General features: G+C 36.2%; 1 protein-coding gene across 9 annotated transcripts in view; it reads right to left on the reverse strand.

Moving 5' to 3' along the window:
• The window catches only part of TTC29 (tetratricopeptide repeat domain 29), a 365,054-nt gene that overhangs the window by 252,006 nt on the left and 90,471 nt on the right, over window positions 1-22,577 (reverse strand). The gene's annotated exons all lie outside the window — the stretch shown is intronic.

Below are 22,577 nucleotides of genomic sequence, written 5' to 3' on the forward strand. Positions count from 1 at the left end.
CGCAAAATTCCTGACGAATACACAAGCATGTTCTGGCTTTGCATCTATCTAGCTTTGTTAATGGTAACAAAGTAAACTTGGCAATTGAACATACATGTTTTTGTTGTATAAAACATCTGTTTTTGAAATACTTTAATAAAAGAGAATAACAAATGTCATACAGTAAAATCAATCATTCGTGCAGGTTCTTGTCCCATCAGTACCTTAAACTATAATGGATTTTCTGCATTCTATAGCAATTATTCACATAATGATGTCTACTAAATCTTGATTTATTAATTATCAATAGCTAAATAAGTGGCATTTAGACCTGCATTGTACTGCTTAGATTAGATGCAAACCACACAGTAGAGTTATTATTTACTTATGAAATGATTCTTACAGTCAGGTTTCTTACATAAATACTTGTTACTAATGAATTTCAAATTCATTTTCCACAATAATTTGCTGAACTTAATTTTCATTTGTTCCATGACTATTCCTGCCACTGAATGTCTAGGCAATTTTGGAAAAGCAAATGAAAAGAGAAGGGAGTGCAGACACAGCTAACCAACCAAACTTGGTTCTTCAGAGAGATTTTCAGATACACTTTTTTCCTGTAAGTAGCTGCCAACTCTCACGTTTCTATCAAGATTTAAAAAATTTCCCCTACAAACACCACAGCTCCTGAAGTAAAATGTATACCTGGGAATATCCACTTTCGTTTACAATGAAAGTTCCTAATTAATTTCAGCAAGCTGAAATTCAAAACTAGAAGTTAAACAACAATAAAACAAATACCTTCTGACGTTAAGCCAAACTAATGATTCGACTGAGGAGAGTTAAAGATGTTATCCTTCTGCAAGACTGTGGTGACAACTGTGATTCAGCTAGTCATACATAAATATTCGGGTAAGCCAAAAGTATATAGGCACAGCTTAAAACCAACTGCAGCTGCAGCACAGGATAAAATTGTTGAATTTCGAAGGTCATGAGTGATAAATTGAAAAGACACAAGATAAAGAAAAATAAAGGAATAAGATGTATGAAATGAATGAACTGCGTGGATTTAAGAGAACAAAGATACTGTTTACCAGAACTTAAATGTTCAGTCTAGAGCAGATCACAGTTATCTTCAGTAACTGGCACAAGTAGCAAAAAATATCCAAATCTTCTGTCTTAGCTGTAAGACAGACACTCTTTACCTAAGAAATAATTAACTAAATACAGGAAACACAGCTGTATTTTTCCTCTGCATAAGCCAGGCCTGCTATTGTTTGGGACTATTTCAAGTACCTTCTCTCTTCCATTTCCTGGGTTCTGAAGTTCGTATTTGCCTTTGACTTGTCCCAATTCTACTTTCATTTAACAGAAGATTAATTAACATCAGGATCAGAATTTGCTATGCTATCTGGATTGAGTTCCTATCTTAGACAGCAAATTCAGGATTGTGCATAATGTGTAAAGATTTTGCACAATGTTTTCTTTTTTTTTTTTTTTCCTGTAATCAAAATATTTCCATTCTTGCCAAGTAAGACTGGAGGTTGCTACATGGCTGAACCCCTGTGAGTCCGTATCAGTGTGTTTGCTTGCAGGGCATGAATGAATGTTGCATACTGACATGTAAAAATGTGGAGACCTTCAAAGTATGAAGCTGCTTTATGAATACTGTGATACTTTGGCCCAGACTCCAGCCCTCACTTAGAAAGGTGCAGCTTGTCTCATGGGTTTTAAATTCTTCTGTGGGAAAAAGTTGCCATTCCAAGTGGAAGAAGTCCCTGCCAATTTCAGTTCAGCTGTGGCCTGTAGGCAGAACACTATTCTAGAATGAAGATTTCAGAAGGGATATGAACCCATTAGGTAAGAAAGATGGGGCTGCGGTGTTTTATTTGCATTATATACAAGTACTACATGTGCAAGCAAATTTAGTCTTCAGGAGTGCCCCTGAAACAGGCAAAATACTAATCTCAACTCAATGAGGATGCTTCTCAGTATTTCCAGAAATAAATGCTGTTTTTAACTGTGTACCAAACTGTGAAAATAATAGACAATAATTATAGAATAGAAAACCATACTGTGACTTCAGGCCTTGAGGCAGTATTAATCTCCACCAACTGAACTGTTTGCTCCTCAAAATCAGGAGAAACATCAAACTCTGTATTTACATATGACACCTCAAGAAAAAAAAAAAAAAAAAAAAAAAGAGAAACAAGGTCATTATCTGAGTCTTATATGAAGTTCAAAAATGAGGTATATCTCATGAGGTATCCAAAATGAGATCAAGGGCAAGGTTGGAATCAAGTTAATCTGTCAGTTGTGAATCTAAATAAAGAGCTAGGTACTTAAATAAACTCTAAAGGAAGAACAGCATTGCTTTGCATATAGTGTTATGATTCCACTGTTGGAAAAAAAGTCTTGAACAAAAAAAAAACAGTCTGAATGTAAGCATCCATATATTTATTGAATAGATAACTATCACTGTAAATAGAGCTGAATGTCATCTCAGGCAAATAATTCAAGACTACTTTCACGAAACCATGTTATTCTTTCCTAATTACAGATTCTTGTTACTCAGAAACACATGGGCTTACATCAGAACACTTACAGGCCAGAGTGATATTCCCAATTGCGTCTGCTGGAAACTCAACAAATTGCTTTCCACATTACCGCTTCTTTTTTTTTTTCTCATTATCTTATTCCACCTTGTGATCTCTTATATGCAGTGACTCCCTGAGCAGCAGCACAATAAGGCCTAAACTCAATGTGAGAACTTTAACAAGCTAAATATGTTTTAAAAGCACTTCAAATAAATCCATCTTAAAGCAGTCCAAAATTCAGAAAAGACAAATATTTATAATAAATACTGAAATACTTGTTCATTTCAAAGGGCCCAGAGAAAGCTGATATTATTCACAGTTTCAAATTGTTAGCTCTTGCAGCTACTCATTAGTCTAGCTTTGTACTGGAAAGTCAGAACTCTATTGGTAGAAATATGTGCATGAGCCCAAAAGAAAAACACTGGACCATTTTAGGAAGTTGGATGAGAATTTCTGAAGTACAGAAAGCCTTCTGGAAACAAAACAAAATCTTAGAACTTCACCACAATGAAGACGTCATAGCAGTTTTGTAAACAATACTTCAGAACTTGATAAAAAATATACTTGTTTTTTTTAAACGTTTCAGGCACTGTAAAAATGCATACCCTATATTTTGCTGCTATGACCTTCTCAGCTATCCATCAATACATGTATCCTCACAAAGACAGAAAATGACACATTGAAGAGTACTTTCATAATTCCCAGCTTTTAGCTAAGGCCTAAAATCCTTATGCCTCTATTGTCTGCACGGACCTAAACGGCATGAAATCATATCCTAAGAGAAATCATTACAAGTACATGTTATACTTCAGCTGCTAGCATGACTAATTTAGTTACTGGACTACATAGTAGCACTGGATGAAGCTGTTCACAGGTGCTGTAAGATCAGCCACTAAGATGTAATGTTTTTTCTGTGTAGTATCTGAAATGGAAAAGTCATGAATTGATGAAACCAGTGGTGAATTAGTGGACGTGAAAAATACCTACAAAGAGCCTCAAATAGTTGTAAAGCTACTTTTTAAGTTTTATAGCAAATCTCTAACCACAATACCTGTTAGTAGCAATTACTAAAAAAGTTTTACAAGAAATTCTATGAAATTAAGACTGTCCTGTTGTCTTCTGCGGTATCACCAGCAAGAATAAGAAATTATTAGTTCATATTTATTACAGTACGGATTTTTCGAAACAGATTTCTAAAATCACTACTTTTGTCTTCTATTGCACTGCTATGATCTCAAAAATATTCAAAGATAGATTCAGATATAATGGATATAATTTTTTGTACTCTTTAAACATCATTTTCAAAAATGAACTTGGCCCACATTGTTAGAAGAACTAATGGAAAATACCAGATATCTTTACAGATCTGGCCTTTAATTCTTTCAGAATCTCAGTCTCATTGCTAGTCCTTAAGACTTTAAGGTACTTCTTTCTAACATTCGCCCCTAGAAAAATCTAATTAGGTTTGGATGAGATTCTCAGAAATATACTAGTAAAGAAATGCTGATTTTAAAGCATGAGATCCAAACCACTTCAGTCATCAAAACTGTTCTGTGTATATTAGCAATCTTTTGATATTCATTTTAGCTAAATGTTTTAATAGTTAAAAAAAAAATGGTGAAAACTCTTATGAATGCATATAGGCATGAAGACGTATAGCAGGGGAAGCTTATACTTATAAATAATCAATAGTAAAATATGAGGGAGTAAAGTCTTTCCTCATTCCTTCTCTTGGTAAATCTTCACCAGTAAAATGGTTCAACATTTCAGATACAAGTTCTTCATCCTAACCTTTCTGACAAAGATTACATGAACTAGGATATTACTTACAGGCTATGAACACAGTTTTGTAATATACATAGTTACCACAAATCTAACCTAATTTCCATGATTCTGAGGTTTTTGTTTTGTTTTGTTTTCCATATTCTTGTGTACTGAGGAGGAGCTGAAAGCTAGGAAAACAAATTCCCGGATACAGAAATAGTAACAAAATTCAGTTTTGTCAACAGTGCATTAGTCATTTGAATGGAGAAACTAAGAGCTTGAAAAGAATAAAAAACTGACCTTCTTACATGATAAAAAGGTGGCCATGTTCTGGAAGTAGGGCACACTGCTCTGCACAGCAAGATGGTACTTATTCTTCCCCCACAGTTACCCAATCACAAGCCTCTTTAGACCTGCAGCAAAATGCTTCTTGTAGTTCGTTTCTTGCTGAACTAGATGCAAGTTAATAAGCTCATAAGTTAAATGTGCTTTGTTCTCTGTGTAGTTATAAAGTTGCTGGTCTTACTGTCAATAAAACAAAATGTATTGAAAGCTCTCTGGAAGCGTTGGAAAGCTAGGGGCACAAGAGAGAGAAGTAGGAACCATGGTCACTCTTTTACAGAAAGAGCATAGAGAATGAAGTGACTTCTCAAAGAGCACTTGGGAGTAACTCCAGAAAAAGAATGAAGTAAATACCCAAGTAGATCAAATGTAGAAGAGTAAAATAGAGACAAGAATAATCAGCCTTTGGCTCAATCATTTAAGAAAATCTTTACTCGAATGGTAGCGCTGTCAGTTCAGCTCTCTCCTAACTTACTAGATTCCTACCATGATGCTGAACTGGCTATTGTAATAGTCTAAACAAAACATTCCTCCAGTCGCCTTGCTTGGCTTACAGCCCTACCATTTATTATGCTATAGCTAGCAGTATTTATTAGGAAGGCAAAACAGATCAACTTAATTCTGTCATGTTTAAATTGGCCTTGAAATGGGCAAAATGAAAATATTTAGCACTTAGTACTTCATGAAATATTTTATTCTATGCCCTTACCTCTAAAAAATTCTCAATTTATAGAGAAAGCTACAAACTTATAGGTGAGAACAGATTTCCTAAGAGCTAATACAATTCTTGCTGAATGACAGCAATAAGTTTGGCTGACAAATCAGTGACTGGTAGGTCTGACACGTCAGACAGACTTCCTGAATGGGGCCACAAAATTACCTGTTAGCTGACTCCCGGAGGGCCTTCTCAGGAAGAAGTGGCTCAGCCATTCAGCACATTGCATTCTCAGCTCCCAGGCACTATGTCCCAGGTGTTTAGAATCAATAGTTCAATTTTTGGTACAGCAAAGACTCATCATACATCTGTTTGCAAGCTGAAGCAGACAACTGTTTTGTCTTCTCCATGCCCAAAGGGGTTAGTTAGTTCACCACAGCAAAGGCTCGTCTAGCCTGGAGATGTCTGGGACAAGGAGGAAATTCAGAAAACAAGGGGGGAAATGTTGAGGCAGAAAAGAGTGGGAAGACTAGTTTGTGAATGTCAGCTTCTTGCAGGGTTTATGGTTGCACTTGGCTGACTTCAGCTCTCAAGAGAAGATGGTCTGGTGACACCAGTGATGAAAGCTGTATTACAGGAAGAGCAATATAATTTACCTCCCATCTAGACTGGATAGTAGCCAACGCAGTGCTGCATCAGTCTTTCATGTTGAGAAGATCATGGGAAAATAATCCTTAAGTTTGTATTTTAAACTTGAACTGAAGCCAGGGAGATTTTCTGTGTTTCCTTCCACACTGTTTCCCAGAGTCAATACATTATCATAGAATAATATAGGTTGGAACGGAACACTAAATGTTGAATGGTAAAACTCACGTCAAGTCCCATATGAAGTTCTTGCAAGAGAACTTTTTTTCCAGTTTGCTCCTTCCTTTAACAGCCCCCATGTAGCCTTGATCCAACCACAGCTGTAGATTCTGTCCTTATACCAACCTCTATGCAAACTGAACTCTATGTATAGACTTCTGGTTTCCTTGGCAGCCCCTTTACATCCTCACTTAATCTACAGTTCTACATTTGGTCTCTCAACCAACCCTAATTCCATCCAAAAAAGTCCTTCTGAAAACAATTTTTTTTTTTTTTTTGGCAGCATCACTCTTCTTCTTCTTCTTCAGAGCACAACTATAGATATATATACTTTCCACATGCGCACAGATTGCTTGAAATTTACTTCAGCCACTATGTGAAATGACCTTCATGTGATGTTTTAGGAAATTCCAACAAATTCTACATAACCATTCATAATATGTCAGGATATTATTCAGTATTTGCTCATTAGATTTACATTCAAAGCTCTGAAGAGCTTGCTATACCCTTACCAGCTTTTTCTTAAGCTTAAACAGTCATGAAATAAAATAGCTGCTCTTTTGTAAAAACAGCTCAGTTCTATTGAAATCAATGAAATTATTAACATACGCCAGCTAAGAAACTAGCATATTGTGGAAATTCTGTGGAGCATTTGATGAAATGTAGGTAAAAATCTGATGTGAAAGTGCTTTGAAATTCATTTAATTAAACTAATTGCTCTAAAGTCTGCATTTGATAGTAATCTACAAGAATAGTCACAAAAGGAGGATTCAGGGATCTACAGGCCTGTCAGCCTGATCTCAATGCCAGGAAAGTTATGGAGCAGATCATTTTGAGTGAGATCACACATCACACACAGCACAACTGGAGGATCAGGTCCAGCCAGCATGGGTTCATGAAAGGCAGGTCCTGCTTGACGAACCTGATCTCTTTCTATGAGAAAATCAGGCCTGGTGGATAAAGGAAAGGCTGCTGACATACTCAGACTTCAGCAAAGCCTTTGACACTTTTCACTTTGCTCAGTGATTCAGAAAGTTAGCCTTAGCAGGTTAAATGCTGACTTTGTGAATGGCTTGGGAAATCACAATTAAGCAGTTACCTACATTACTAGCAGAAACTGTACGGTCTACAGCAGGGCTATGTCACATCATACAACCTTACATCCTTTCCCAGAGCAGGTTACAGCACTGACCTATGTACAATGGTTTGTATGTCTGCTTTCCGTCCAGGCATACTGGCACGCATCTCATAAAATCAGGCCTGGTACTGCGTCTAACACGTAGGTTTCCATGGAAGGATAAGGGCATAATCTTATAATGGGAATGGGGGATTTGTTTATCTCTATTGCCAGTAGGATGATGAGCTAAAATCCAGACAGCCTTACTCTTGCTTGGATTGCATTGTTTGATTCCATTTTTCCTACTTTTCACATTTCAGGTTTTCCCTAAATGATTGCTTTTATGCTGCTCTGATCCTGAGGTAGTTCCAAGACAACAGGTTTCATGATCACAAGTTACATTTTTTACAGTCAAGATGTCAAGAGTGAGCAGAGAGAAACACCATTAAAAAAAAAAAAAAAAAAAAAAAAAAGAGGAAAAGAAAAAAGAAGACAGTCATGTAGAAAGACCAAAGTCATCAACTCATCTTCATCTCAGGTCTTTTAAAAGATGTCTTTGGTCTTGAATACTACTGGGATCGGATCACTGAATGCTGCGTGAAGTGAGCAGCCTCTCTTTATACTTTGTTCATCAATACGGCATTGAAAGCCACTTGAGAGAACAAAGAAGAACTGGATGTGCCTATGCAGACGCAGTAGCCTATGCTGATGGGCTACAGGACCCCTTAGAGTCCTCTAAGTTTATTATCAGAGTTAATAACTCACATTAAAGATTCCATGCCCAGATACAAATTGCTGCTATGTTGTTATGCTGTTCATTACTTGTAATGAATACACATAAAGTTGATTCTAGGCCAAGACCATCTACAGTGGGAAGCATAACTCAAAGCAGCTGGAGAGATTAAAAACTGTTAGCCATGGATACTGCTCTGTGAGAGTTCAAATTGAGGTCTTAATCAATCTTAATCTACTATATTCTGTATAAACTATCTGCAAGAGAAGCTCTAAGGGCTTTGTGAGTGAAGTGAAAGAGGAATGGAAAGAAATTTTGGGCCAGAAAGAAGACAGTGACAGATTCTGGAATGGAAGCAAGTTTTTCTCACTCCTACCTTAAAGCCTTTTTCAGTGAACATATCTGGCTGTAGACACAACAACTCTCTATGTTATTAGGACATCACAGCACTGAGGGGACAACGTTATATCGCAGAATATGAACACCTGCAACATCTTCATAAGATAGTAGCCACTCTGCAAGCATTTTCTTTAGGGTCACAAAAACTTTGTGGAGCCAAAAGGCATTGAAACATTGCTCACTTTTTTCAATAATTTTGCACAAACATAAAATACTTTCTGAATGGAAAAGCACCCCCTTATTTAGCAGATGAACAAGTGATGCTTTGAGACCTAGATTTTTCAGCATTTTTTTGTAAACAGCTTTATAGTCTTTGGATAAAAGAAGCTTTCTACGTGCCAAGTATTTTGTTTACTTCTGCATTGCTTGTATAATTTTTAAGTAAATGTTATTAGGTCACAGGTGGCAGGCAACAGAAATAAGATACATGTTTTGCACGTTAGCACAAATGTCATATTTTAGGCTTTTATTCTTAAAAAGATATCCCCACAAAATGCTTGCATCCATTTAAAAATGCATGTGGTTACTGACCATGTATTTAAAAATCATGCCGCCTCAAGATTACCAAGTAGCAAACAAACATTCTTTACCACAGGAGAATGGATAAATCTCACATAAATAACATATATGCATAGAAAAATATTTGACTTGTTTTGAGAGTTCAGTCCAAACTGAAAATTTGCAGTGTACAATAAAGGTAATCCAACACAAATGTAACCGTATATGCAAACCGTCAAAACAGACCCTCTCTAACTTTAAACAAACAAACAAACAAAAACCCTCTTTAATTTAAACATCTTTCTCAATATTTTGCAATTAAAATATTGTTTTAGATCCCATAGTTTCAACATTTATAATGTGACAAAGTCAAAGCATTTGAGTACATCATAGTTTTCTAGACTTAAACTGAAAAACTAACAGCTGGGCCTTGAAGAATTCTGCTGTTCCCTAGACAAAGACCTATTAAACATTAGATAAACAACACCTCTTCCATTGCCCAAAAGAATATACATGACTACTCCTAAATACAGTCACTGTGCCATATTTTGGTTTATGATTCAAAAAATTAGTGTGAAATTTGGCTGAAACCATTCACCATTATGTGCCATCACAGAAGATTAAAGAATTACAAAAAGTAAATCCTGTTACATTTTATTTTGCCAAGAACTGTCACCTAAACTTTGCACTGGTCCTTGAAGAATAAAACTTTCCAAGCATTTCTCAGGAAGAAGTTAAAAGTTGAATTATTTTCTCAGATGTAACAGGAGTTTAATTAACTACTTACACTGAATTAACATGTTGAAAAACTCATTGCAACACATCCCACTTTGGACAAACTTTTAGTCAAGTAACTCTTTCTCAAGAGAATATCACACTGAAATGACACATGATACTAATATAAGTGTAAATGAAATAACAGAAAGGACATTTGACATTTAGAAATTTTTCAAAATAACCAGTAAGTCCATTTGGGAAAAGCAGCTGATGATGGCAGCTTCATAAGATGTTTTAGTTGATTTTATTAATTCCACTGAAGCAAAAGCAAAAGGAAGTAAATCTAAGAACAGGCTATTCATGAATGATCCATGTGCCAACACCTAGACCAGAATACTTGTCCAAAACTTTTTATAATGAATGCATTTGAAAAATTAATGATCCACTCCAAAACATCTTCTGCCTACAAAAATAGCCGAATTCAGGGAAATGCTTACTGTAATTAACTTGACTAATTCTATTAAAGAGTAAGGTCTCAGTGATGGGAAGAAAAAAAAAAAAACAAAAAAACAAAAAAACACATCATGTCCAGAGCCTTTAATTTCTACAGCAAATTATATTTTATACTACGTTTATCTCTTCCAATCAAAACTGGTCTTCTAGTCACTGAAACCTCACAGCGTGCATCAAATTCACTGCTATTACACATGGGTTTTCATATTGCCGAGTTCAAAAACTCATCCAGCTCTCAATCATGCCGCTTACAATTTTTTAGCAATATTTTGCTAATTATTTTCAGGCTAATTAATACTGTGGATTGGCCTCTCTCTGTGTGCCCTGAAGCCATTTGTTATGATATTTTAGTACAGAGAGTGTTTTGCTACACATTTGGCTCCCCACCTGGCTCCACGATGGATGCTGGGAGAAAATCTTGAGCCTCTGGTGTTTCCCTGCAGGGTTTGAGTCCCTACTGCAAACTTTAGTCCGCAACCCAGTTTGAATTTAGAAAAACATGCTGAATCACTGGCAGGTTAGGTGCAGCTTGCTTCTGTCACACAGTAAGGGACTGTTTTTGTTGAATCTTAAAAGAAAAACTTTTCTGTTCCCAGTAGTTTCCCTTGCTACAGAATACTGGGAGCTCATGTCAGGACACTCATTATTCAACATTTTCAAACTGTAAATTATATCTGAAAACGCGGAACGCAATTAAGTGAATATTGCAGAGTCTCTTGCTGCTGCTAGTCACTGTTTCTGGAAATTGTCATCATTTGTGACATAAGAAACAGCATGGGAGCCCAGTGTCAGAGGTTGCATATCAGCTTCTATGCTGTCAGAAGAAATTTATTACTCAAACATGTAGTCAGAATACTGATACTAGTGTAGCGCAATGAAGGATCTGGCCCTTAATATTTAATCTAGTAGTCCACATAAGCCTCTTATTTTTACAAGATCAGAACAAATAATCTCTAGGTGTGGAATCTTAGATAGCTGGAATTTCAGATGTCACTCAGATATCGCTTCTTTCTTCTTCGTTAATCTGAGTAGCAGACTCAGCAGACATCAACAATCACCTCAGACTAGGTTCTTGGGCAAGACACCAGCAATGACAGTGCAATGTAATCCTCCTGGCACCCTCATCAAAGCAGGGACACAGATGTCTGGTATCACACACCACGCTTACAAGGACAGACTTCACTAAGGAAAGCACAGAACTAGCAGCAGGTGGACAACATTTAATGGACACCTCTGGGAGTCACTCGTGGGCTGCCCACATGGAATTCTTCGGGTCAAGCTGGCATTGACAGAGTTGTCTACGTGCTCAAATTCAGTTATGCATACACTCATACTGCTTCTCCTACTAATTAGCGATTAACAATTAAAAAGGCCCTTTAGCTAGAAGATTGTTAAATGGTGCAGATGAGTTCTGGTGCATGCTAATGTCAAGAGGCATTGTTCAAATTCGGACATTACCTCAGATCTTAATCAAAATTTTCCATTTAATGGCTCCAGGAGCAAGTATAAAATGGAGATGATACATTCTTCCTCTCTTCTCTTGGCACAACCTTCCAGGCAACATGAGGAGCTGGCTTATTTAGAATGGACACTCCCCTGGTGTACATTCCTTTCATGGGTGCACAGGAGCTGGGGTTTGGCAACCAGCATGGCAAAAGCCACTCCTCCTCTGCTTTCACTCGTGTCTAGTATTCTGTGTGTTGTTTGAAATGATTTCTCCGTTGCTATGTATCTAGGCACGGCACTGCAACCTGCTCTCACTCACTGATAACAACTTCTGAAACTTCCAGTCTCTGCACTTTTAACCTTTCTTAGTCATCAGTTATGGAAAACACAACAAAAACATTCAGAATAGCAAATAATGTATGTTCACTACTGCCTATTTTCTCTGTATTTTAGAAAACTTTATTCTTTTGTATGAAAAATTTACAGTAAAAAAACAAAAAATACCAAATTAGAATCTACATTCATGGGAGATACCACGTATGTGTTCAGATACCACAACACTAAGCTCTGTAGTTTCTGTTACTGTTTTAAATGGTACACATCAATAGATATAGATCTCACTGCTCGTAGATGGCAGAACTATTTTAAATCTACCAAATAATTTTACTTTTACCAGAAACCAGTTGGATAACATGATTTCATGTTATATTTCATAAGTAAGTGACTAAATAAATAAATAGGAGAGGAAAAGGAGAGAGGAAGTGGCAACATAATTTAAGGAAAGGATCTTCTGAGATTAGGAATAGAGAAAAGATGATCAAATTCACTTTTATAGCATCGTTACCTCTGACATTCACGGATCTATTACTATTTTACATCCCACAGTCTGTGGTTAGTAGAATAACAGCAGACATGAATCCTTTTATGGCACTGCAGGTGCTAAAACAATGAGACTTAAGTCTTTAGAAAGCATTTGGCTTGAGCAGGGAAGAAAAAAAAAAAAATATATATATATATATATAAAAATATATATTTTGGTACTGAGGAAGGATGTTTTATTTTCATCTCATAGAGATGGGTCTCCCATAGAGCAGACAAGAAGGGAATATTTATTATCATTTCATGTAGACTTGAAGGGTAAAAGCAAAGCAAGCAAAAAGAGGGTTTGTATTATAAAAGTAGAGGAATAGAAGTGAGAAAATAAGACACAGGAAAGGGCAGAACTATTCAAATAATTTTGAACATGGAGTTCAGCCTGGAAACAAAAATTAACTTCTCTCAAACTGAAGACATTCTTCAACAATAGGAAAGCAGCAATTTGTTTGGCAGTCTACTGTAAGCAAGAGAGTTACCATAACAGTGAATTGACTTTCCTATTGATAAGGCAGTTCTTAGTACTTTTCTGTGTGTGTGAAAAAATAAAATCTACTTTCTGAGTTTTCTCTAGATAAGCATTTAGAATCACAGAAATAGTCTTTTAGTGGATATATTTTGCAAGACTTACTACATCATTCCATTCTAATTTTTTTTGAACAACTGCAGGCTTGTAACTTCATTTATTACACCTGGGAATTTCCTGCTCAATCTATAGTTAATAATACAAATGGGATTATTTTTTTATCCTAATGACATAGTCTGAAGCTTTATTTTCCTTTAGGTCATATATTTGTTTCTTATCTGAAATGAATTATAATTAATCACAGCTACTGGCATTTCTGTTCAGCATTTGGCTTGGGATTTCTTTTTTTCTGCTGGACAGACTGCAGGAACAGTTGTATTTGGATCGAATTTATTAAAATTGTATAATGGAAGTAATTTGTGTTCCTGTTACCTGTCTACCATTGGTCTGATCCAGAAATGAACCATCTAGGAATGGGTGAATTCTTCAAATGTTCCCTACGGTGATGTGGATTTGCAGAAACCCTGTGCCTCACACAATAGAAAAGCCAGTTGGTTTTTGAGCATCTTCTCACCCTCCAAAATAATGAAAACATAACCTGTAACCTGCTTGATGAATTCATATTAGTGCAAGGGGGAATGTTGCAGACATTTATAATTTAGTTTCTTTTCAAAAATATGCAAAAGCATCAGCCAAACAGAAGTAGATATGCCACGGAGAACTAAAAATACTCAACAATTTAAAAAAAAGTCGATTGCCACACTTCTAGCATGATAATCCTATTAAGAATTCTAATCCTAATAAGGATAGTCTCCAAAAAGTGTAAACAGAAGTTTCAAAAAACTTGCACTCAGTTTCAAGTTGTGTGCCTTGTTTTAGACATAATATGCTTTCGCTGCTTCCTTACCACCTATATTTTACTGCTTTACCTGAAGTGGAGTGTTGGCCTGAAGTGGTTGCTCTCCTCACAGCTCTATAATATTTAGAGGAGAAAGTGCTAATTAAACTTAAACACTCGAGTCAAGTACTAATGTTAATTGAGTTTTAAATAATGAGATTAGGCAGAGTAAGATGGTCAAAAGTTTCAGACATTCTGTACGTTCTGCCTGAGCCATTCCAACAGAGGCACTGTGTGTAAACCCACTTAAGAGAGTCTCGCCAGCAGTCTCACCTCAAAGAGCTGGGAGTCAGCAGAACTGTGAACAAAATGTAGGCTACTTGTATCCCTTTGCTGTCCAGTAGTTTCTGACTACATCCTCAATGCCTGCAACAGTGCCAATATGCTTTGCACAGTCTTGTGATAAACTCCCTTCATTTTTCTTTCCTGTTTATGTTACCTACTCATCTCAACCCATAATTTTTCCTCACTGATCTTCCAAATTTATGCTTCCTAGTACATTCTAGCAATTTAGCTGTCATCCTGGACAAAGAGGAAAAAATGAATAGAAGGAAGGAATTGATTTGGCCAAGGCACTAGACAACTTTAGAAAGAACTAGAAAATAGATGAAATAATCATTCTGTCCCTATTTGAAATCTAAAAACGGAATTTGGTGAAGGTCAAATTTTCCATAAAGATTTTTTTAAAGGACAATTTAATAGAATCTCTTCAAATCTCTTCAAATCTTTCAACAATCTGCCTTCGGAATACTGAGCTCAAAACAAACCCTGCTCCTTACTAAATATGCAAAAGCAACATGCTTAAAAAGATATCTGAAAAGAAAAAAGGAAGTATTTCATAGCTCAGTGTCCTTTCCCAAGAAAAATTTATGTAGAGCAAACCCTTATGGGGTAAACCTTTCTTATAACTATGACATTCATTCCTGTTTCAGAGGAAAGAAAATATTGCAGTGTTTATGTTAGTGAGAGCAAAATTGCTGAAACTATAGTTGAAAACAGCTTTGTTATGAATAAGCAATAAAAATTCCCAGGTGGGGATTATGGACATCATTATGGATGACATAACATCATTATGGAAGGAAACACTGGATCTGTTACTGATGAAGTGCAGTGTATTAAAAAATGCGCAGTGAAAATGCACAGCGGTTGCTGGAAATTCATAGTATGTAGAAAACCAATGATCAAAAGCTGATTAATTTTATTAATGAGGAAAATTAATATTAATTGATAATTAGCTAATTGAAATATATAGGTTAAATTATAGATAATAGTTTAAATTAAATAATTGAACAGTTAAAGAATATGTAATAGGTTAATTATAAATTAATGAATTCATTCAGAAGTGTTTTAAAACAGGGAACAAAATAAATAAATATCAATACGTATTGAATTTAAGAAGCATCAAGTAGTTCATTTGATTTGCCCACTTATTTAGAGATACAGTTAAATTTCAGGTGTAATGGATGGATTTTTAAGTCTTTTTAATGCAAATATACTCTCTAAAGCAAGGTGCAGAGTGATGCTAAGATTAATTCTGTGGGAGACGCTAAGCTAACAACATGAAAATTACGAAGATTAATGCAGGGATTTAACAGCTATTTGTCCAAAGCCTTTTGCGACATCTAAAATAATTTATAAACTGGATTTTTAAGAAGAAAATGGGAGTTGTTGCAACAGAGAAAAGTATTCTAGCAGCATGTTGGTTTAATTTCTGCCTCAAATTTCACATTTAACTGCCTGTTAACTCCAAATGGAAATGTTAATTCTAAAGAATAAGATGCATTACATCATTCATATTCACACGTTTATTATTATAAGAATACTTATTCATGGTGAACTCTTTATTTCTTCCGTCTGCTTTTCAGAGATTAATTCAAACAATATTGAATATACCTACTGATGTAAAACTGGCAGCAGCTTCTTACAAAGTCATTATTAATGTCTTTTTATCCCCAGAATAAAGACAGAAAGGAAGGTAAGTTGCATCACATTCGCAACAGAGTGCAAGCGCACAGGGCAGAAAATCTGATATGCTACCACAGCTTATCTACCCTATGATAACTACCTGTATGCATGTTTTCTCTGTTGAACATCAGATGGATTGAAGTTGCTTACCTGGAACTGATTATTTATCTTATTACTATTTGAAAAGATCCTTCATTGCTCACAGTACCATTTCTCCTCAAAAGAGAGGAAGAAATGCCATTAAAATAAGTCATCTGTTGTGGTTATAATACAGCACATGCAAGTAACTGTTTTGATTTATTTTAGTTAGGTTGCTGGGGACAGAACTCTTTAACAATTATAAAAAAACCAAACAGAAAAAGTTTGTCTTACTTAAAGAGAAAAATATTGAAGCAGTACTCTCAAATGAAATCACTATGTCATAAGCTTTCATCCTGTCCTTAGTCTGCTTACTGTTTTAGAATATGCACTTTTGATTCATCTCAAGAATTAAAGCAAATACTGTCAATACATCAAACTAGAAACACTTTAGAAAAAAAAAAAAAATTCCTGCACCCTAATACTTCAATATAATACAACATGGTGTATTGAATTCTCTCAGATTAAAGTTAATGGAATACATAAACATAACTCAGGTCTTTCAGAACTGGAAATCACTTGCTAGGCCATGTAGTTGGTTTTATCCTCTACTGGTGCTACAATGTTGAATTATCTCACTAAGACAAATCAGCAAATTTTAGCACCGAGAGTCTTGTTAGTCAAATGAATGGTCTTCAATAAGAAGCTTTTGCTAACAAAAAGGAGATTTTGATATTTAGACTGCTAACTGTTAAAAGGAAGCCTGCCCACTTCAGCAAGAAGCTGGGAGGGCAGATAGATTACAGTAATTTCCTCACTACCTAGTGCACAGCTAAAAAAGTCTCTTCCATGAAAAACAGCAACACCCAGAAGCAAAGCCTTGGGATGCAAAATAAAAGTGATGGAAGAGGATTCTTACTTTATTTGTGTAGGAAAGATAGTTCGAGATTTAAGCTCCATTGTAGAAGTCTCATTTCTCTCCCTCCAGCATAGAAAAAGTACAACTAAATAAGCTATAACACATTCAGAAAAGCAAATAGAAAAGCAGAAGTTTGTTAAAATACTAAACTACTATAAAATAAACCACAAGGCAGGGCTTTGTTTTTCAGAAAAGAACCAAGAAGATATCACGTAAGCGAGTTCTTTAGCTTCAAAACTCATACTTTCAATTATGCCTAGCAATTCAGAAAAATAATCCTTCATAATTGAACTGTAGATACTAAAAAAAAAATAGGAGTGTTCATTGCAAGAGCCTCTTTTTGATTACTTTGCAGCTCTCCTGCAGCTCTCCTTAACAGCTTTGTTTTATTTTGCTGTTCACCGTTGCTCAATTGCAGAAAATAGTCACAGCCTGCTGAATTCACAGGATATTGACTCATTGTGAATATCTCCATGAACATCTACAGCTAATCACATCAATATGTCAACAAGATGTTTAAATCAAAACAGCAAGTCTAGTCAATCTAAGCCATGAGGAAAATTATTTTAAAATACTTGATTATCTGAAAAGAAGCTTTTTGCAATTTTTTTAATAGAAATTAGAGGTAATTTTTTCCCATTAAGTTATTGAAATCTTCATGCTAGTAGCCAAAACTAGCAACTACTTAATAATTAAAATACAACATGTAGATGGATCTAACTGAAGTGGCAGAGATGAGCCTAATTCTAGTTCTATTTCTTAATTCGTGACTGGTTAGAAAGCAAAGATTTTGAAAATTACTGTATTGTTTGTATGTTTGAATTTTGCACGTATACATAATAGTGCTAAAGCCTTCAGCATTGCCAAAAGATTGTTTCTCCCTAGTAACAATGTCAATACAGCCTAAGCTTGTAAACACTGCAAAAAAACAAGCTGAGGGGAATGCAGACAGATTTCCCATTACAGACCACAAGAGTCCCAAAATATTTCAAAAAGCCAAAGTAAACAAATGGATCCAATGGGGAGAAAAAAAAAAATTAATTCTAGCCACTTGTTTCTACATCTTAGCTTAATAAATACTGAGGATGCTTGCTGAAGGATCCAGAAAGGTAGTACTGTCCTACTGTCAGACACAACAGAATAAGGAACAGTCTTCAGTAGAGTCTAGTATTTCCTGTCTGGCTTTACGTTGATTTTGCACATTTTCCTGCCATTTCAATGCATGTAACAACAGAATTCAAACTGTCTACAAAGAAAGTAATCTGGTTTGTATTAAATTACAGTACTTATTTTGGGTCTGGGCTAAATTAGGAGGACGTGTCATTAATGCTCACAAAAGCCCTCTTACTCTTTCTGGAACTCCTGTTATTTTGCACAATAGTCATGATTGTACGACTTTGTTCTCCTCCAAGTTACATGGTACTGTGATAGAACCAATTCTATTTTCTTTCTGTGAAGAAGAAAAATCATGACATGCGTCATCTGTGGATGAGAAACCCCCTGAGCAGTCAGGCCTGCCTCCATCTGCTTGGAATTTAAGAGCAGTCTATGCCTGCTCCTGTATGTTCAAAATTGTCTACTTCCTCCTTAGTGTCTAACAGTCATGTTAAGATTAGTGGGCCAAAATATTTGGTTTTCAGTTACCTTCAAAAACATTTTCCCCATTTAGAAAACAGGACACATGCAAATTCTGTTTGTGTATGTGCGCACACAGGCGTGTGCAAACACAAATATTAGCACTTACACATACATACTTAGTACAGAGTTGTGCTGTTCCACAGCCAAAAACTGCTCTATATTTTCCAATCAACGTTAATGCTCAGGAACTCTTAAGAAAGTTTGTTATACAAAAGTTCTATAAAATTGCATTTGACCTCTGAATTGAGGAAGGGATTATAGTGAGTCCAGAACATGTAAAACTCTTCTGCTGGGTATATACAGAGTCACTCCCAAATATTCTTCTACAAATGTTACTTTCTAAACAAAACATCATAGAGTTTCAAACTGTGCCATTATATAGAAGTCATTTTGTCCTGAAAGAGAACTAGTAAATCATCTTTTTCACACCTTTCCCCAGCAGTTTGTGATAATAAAATATGAGTGATTCAAACCCTAACACTTACAGGCACCAACAGGTTAATTATTTAACAGTTCTTGGACTGTTGATATTTCCAGCCTGTGGAACCAGCGCAGACCTAGGGAGTTCTGTTACAGAAAACAGATTATTAAATAATGAAATACAGCCTTTCAAAAGCCTCTGAGATGTTTCCCTTTAGGAATAAGACCAGCATTAAGAGATTTCTAATAAAATATTGAATGAATTAAGGGACTTCTTTTCTCTGTATGCAGAGGTTACATTTAAATCCCTTTGCTATGTAGCAGCCTTAGGCAACACAACCCGACTTCATGTCCTGTTGCCTTGAAAAACATGAAGAAGTCAGGTTTTTCCACATGAAAGGCAGGCAGGACTCTTCCTTCTACTCTGTTCTTGTTCTGTAAGCTCCCTAAGTGACTAGGGCTGTAGTGATTGAACTGAAAACCCCAGAAAAACTTTGCCTGACTTTCAGTGGATTTTAAGCGTATCTGAGTTTATTTTCTGACACTGAAGCTATAGCAAAGCCTACTTTTGTTTGTGAAGCTCATAACACTGGCAGTTTTATGCCACGTCAAGCTGGACAAAAGCAAAAGGACCTGGCCACCAGTGAGCACAAAAAAAGATTAAAGACCCGGGGACTCTTTTTTTTTTTTTTTTTTTAAAGACAGCATTGATTGCTACTCTGAGTCTTTAAAAGTTCTCTTCAAGAAATGAAGAGAAAAATAACAGAAATTTTGCAGGTATGCTCCTATAATATTCCCTCTTCAAATGCTGCTTTCCAGAGATCTTTCTAATGATAAGAAACTCTACCATCTAGGCTTTATAAAACAACAGCATCACAAAGGGCAATAATTTCTTCATCACAGCCATCTTAAATATCAGACTCCAGGGTATGCATCTTTTAGCGTCACAGCTTCAACCAAATACCTGATTCTCTCCCTGATCCACTCTCACCAAATACTGGCAGCCAGCTCCTGTCACTGCACCTTTTCCCAACACACAAGAAAGTATTTGGCTGGTATAACTGTGTGATAAGGCCTTAAAGAGTGTATGTACACTTCCAGGGGCAGGCTGTCAAACACCAGCTCTGCTCTCCCTGCCTCCTCCCCAGGTCCTGAAAAGCAAGCTAAGTTTGGCTGGGAAGCTGGTAAGTGCCTGAGTGATAATGATTGTGATAGCAGTGGGTGACACCACTGGAATCTTCTGTGATGCTGACACAAAATACTATGCCTCACAATAATGCAACTACTGCAGTATTTGAAAGAAAATATTAAGTGCAAAAGGATTTAGGTATCTGCAGAGAGGTATGCAGCTTTTCCTTCTCTTCACAAGTCTCCCGTCAGAGAGAATTTCAGATGACTGGGAAGCGTTGGAAAGCGATTTGTGTTCTCTACAGAAGGACTCTGCTGCAGAGATTACAAGAAATGTCACTGGGACACAGAGTCCCACTCCATTTCATCTTCTCCCATAGTGTCAGATCCTACACCTCAGCAAAACATACAGGCTTCAGGAGGAGAAAGCAGTTTCCCTGAGAACTCAGTGTAATGTATAAACTGCTCACAATAATTTTCTCTTCCCTTAAATTACTCAGAAAGCAGAAAACATAGCAAAAGGATGACTGACTATCAAAGGCAAAACAGACTGCTTAGTGTAACAACTTGAACAGTTTCACATCAGGCAACTTGTAAAGAAATAAACTCCGTGCTCTCAAGCCTGACAGTTACATACTACTCTGAGGAAGTAGGGAGTTATTTCACTCCTAGATATTTTACTTGGCTAGCAAAGACATTCTGCAGCACTAGTTGTTCTTATTCAAGGGCTTAGATTGGCCTGACCCATACAGTTTTGTTATAAGGCCTGATACAACAGATCCCATAGTTAAGGATTCAGGTATGGGATTTTGATCTGGTCCTACTCTTCTGTAGAGTCAAAAATAAAAGAGTTTTTAATTATTTCTGGCATGGACCATGAAGTGCTTAAACACAGCTTAAAACAGTTTTACACACCAAAACAGGCCTTAATAACTCTCCCTCTGTGGTAATTCCATCTACCACTGTTCACACATTCTTAGAGTCTGTCTGCATGCTGCAACTGGATGTAACTCCCATTGCTCCTAACAAGGCTAAATTGAATTTGACACTGACTGAATATTAACTTAAAATGGCTACCCAAGAGACAGTGTTATTTTCCTTAAAGGTTTATAGCACATACAAAAAAAGTTAAGACAAAGAACTCAATACATCCTTTTAAAGGAATCTCAGTCTTGGCTAGCATTTAGAGGATAATTCCACTCATCCTAGCTAATCCTCATCTGTGATAGGGAATCATATCCAAAGGACTGAATGCTTCACCGTGATTAAAAGACAGATAATTAGGAAAACGTCAAGGGAAGTTCATGTGATGATATCTTTGTTTTCACCTGAACAAAGGAAAGCCAAGAAGACTGTAAGAAAAAAATTCAGTACCACTAGAGCCTAGATGTACATACAACAAGTCTTTAAAATCCAAGACTTGTCAGACCAGTTAACTTGCATTTCTGTGGACATTTTGTCACTGGTCTTTTTTTGAATCTCTAGTCTATTGTTTTCCCTGTAAGAAGTCATTCCCAACACTTGTTCCCGGTGTCAGAACATACAGTTGCTATTCCCATGACATACTCACTCTCAGAGTTTGCCTCCATACTCATCACCTCAGCTGGGAAGCAGATTGTTTGGCATGGGATGTGCTACTTACACAAGGGTTGTTAATTCTTATTGTCTGCAGAACTCTTGATCTTTGTCTTAGTCTTTTAAACAAACTTTTTTTTTTCTTTCAAAAAAGGTAAAGTGGGTTGCAACATCAATTTGCTTTTTTGATGGCTAACAACGAAGGAACTAAGAGACAACACTCAGTCGTACCCCTACATGCCTGTGCAAATGAAGCAGAGATCACTGAAACACTCCCCAATTCTGTTTCCAAGAGCTGCAAAAGTTGCAGTCATCATGGCCGGAGAGTGCAAAGGCTATTTCACAATCACTGTAATTTCTTATTCAACTGTTTTCAAAGAAGACATTGGCTTTTCTGAATCTTAGATAATGCTAAGATACCTAAATACATGTATCTGGAAAAAGTGACGCGACATGGATAACTCCTTTGGACTATGCATGCTATTAGTTTTTCAGATACATTCTTTGATGCACTGTACAGAATTAAGCCAGCCTCAAAAGAAAAGGGGACAGAACAAAAATTGGCTGAATTTTCCTTGCAGCTTACTACAGACAGGCGTTGAAGTAAAGTTTTACTGGAAGGTCTGTTTAAAGTAAATAAACTAAATTGAAACTGTTAACTCTTCATAGTTATAAACACGAGTAAAAGAGTACTCTCATAGACCAAATTCAACATAACTGTAATCATTTGTGTTTTCTGAGGATTCAGTCCAATCATTTCCAGAAGGTCACAGGATACAACTCGGTATAAACACATAGCATTCGCTGTCATCAGATCAGGAAACTTTCATCTAACACAGGAGGGTGCAGAATGTAGTGGGCCACCAAGGTACATCAAAACATTACTTTCTTTCCCAGCATACCAGGTCCATATTGTAATTATCAGAGATGAAT

This window comes from Lagopus muta, chromosome 4 (genome assembly GCF_023343835.1).
Source record: "Lagopus muta isolate bLagMut1 chromosome 4, bLagMut1 primary, whole genome shotgun sequence".
Classification (NCBI taxonomy): Eukaryota; Metazoa; Chordata; class Aves; order Galliformes; family Phasianidae; genus Lagopus; species Lagopus muta.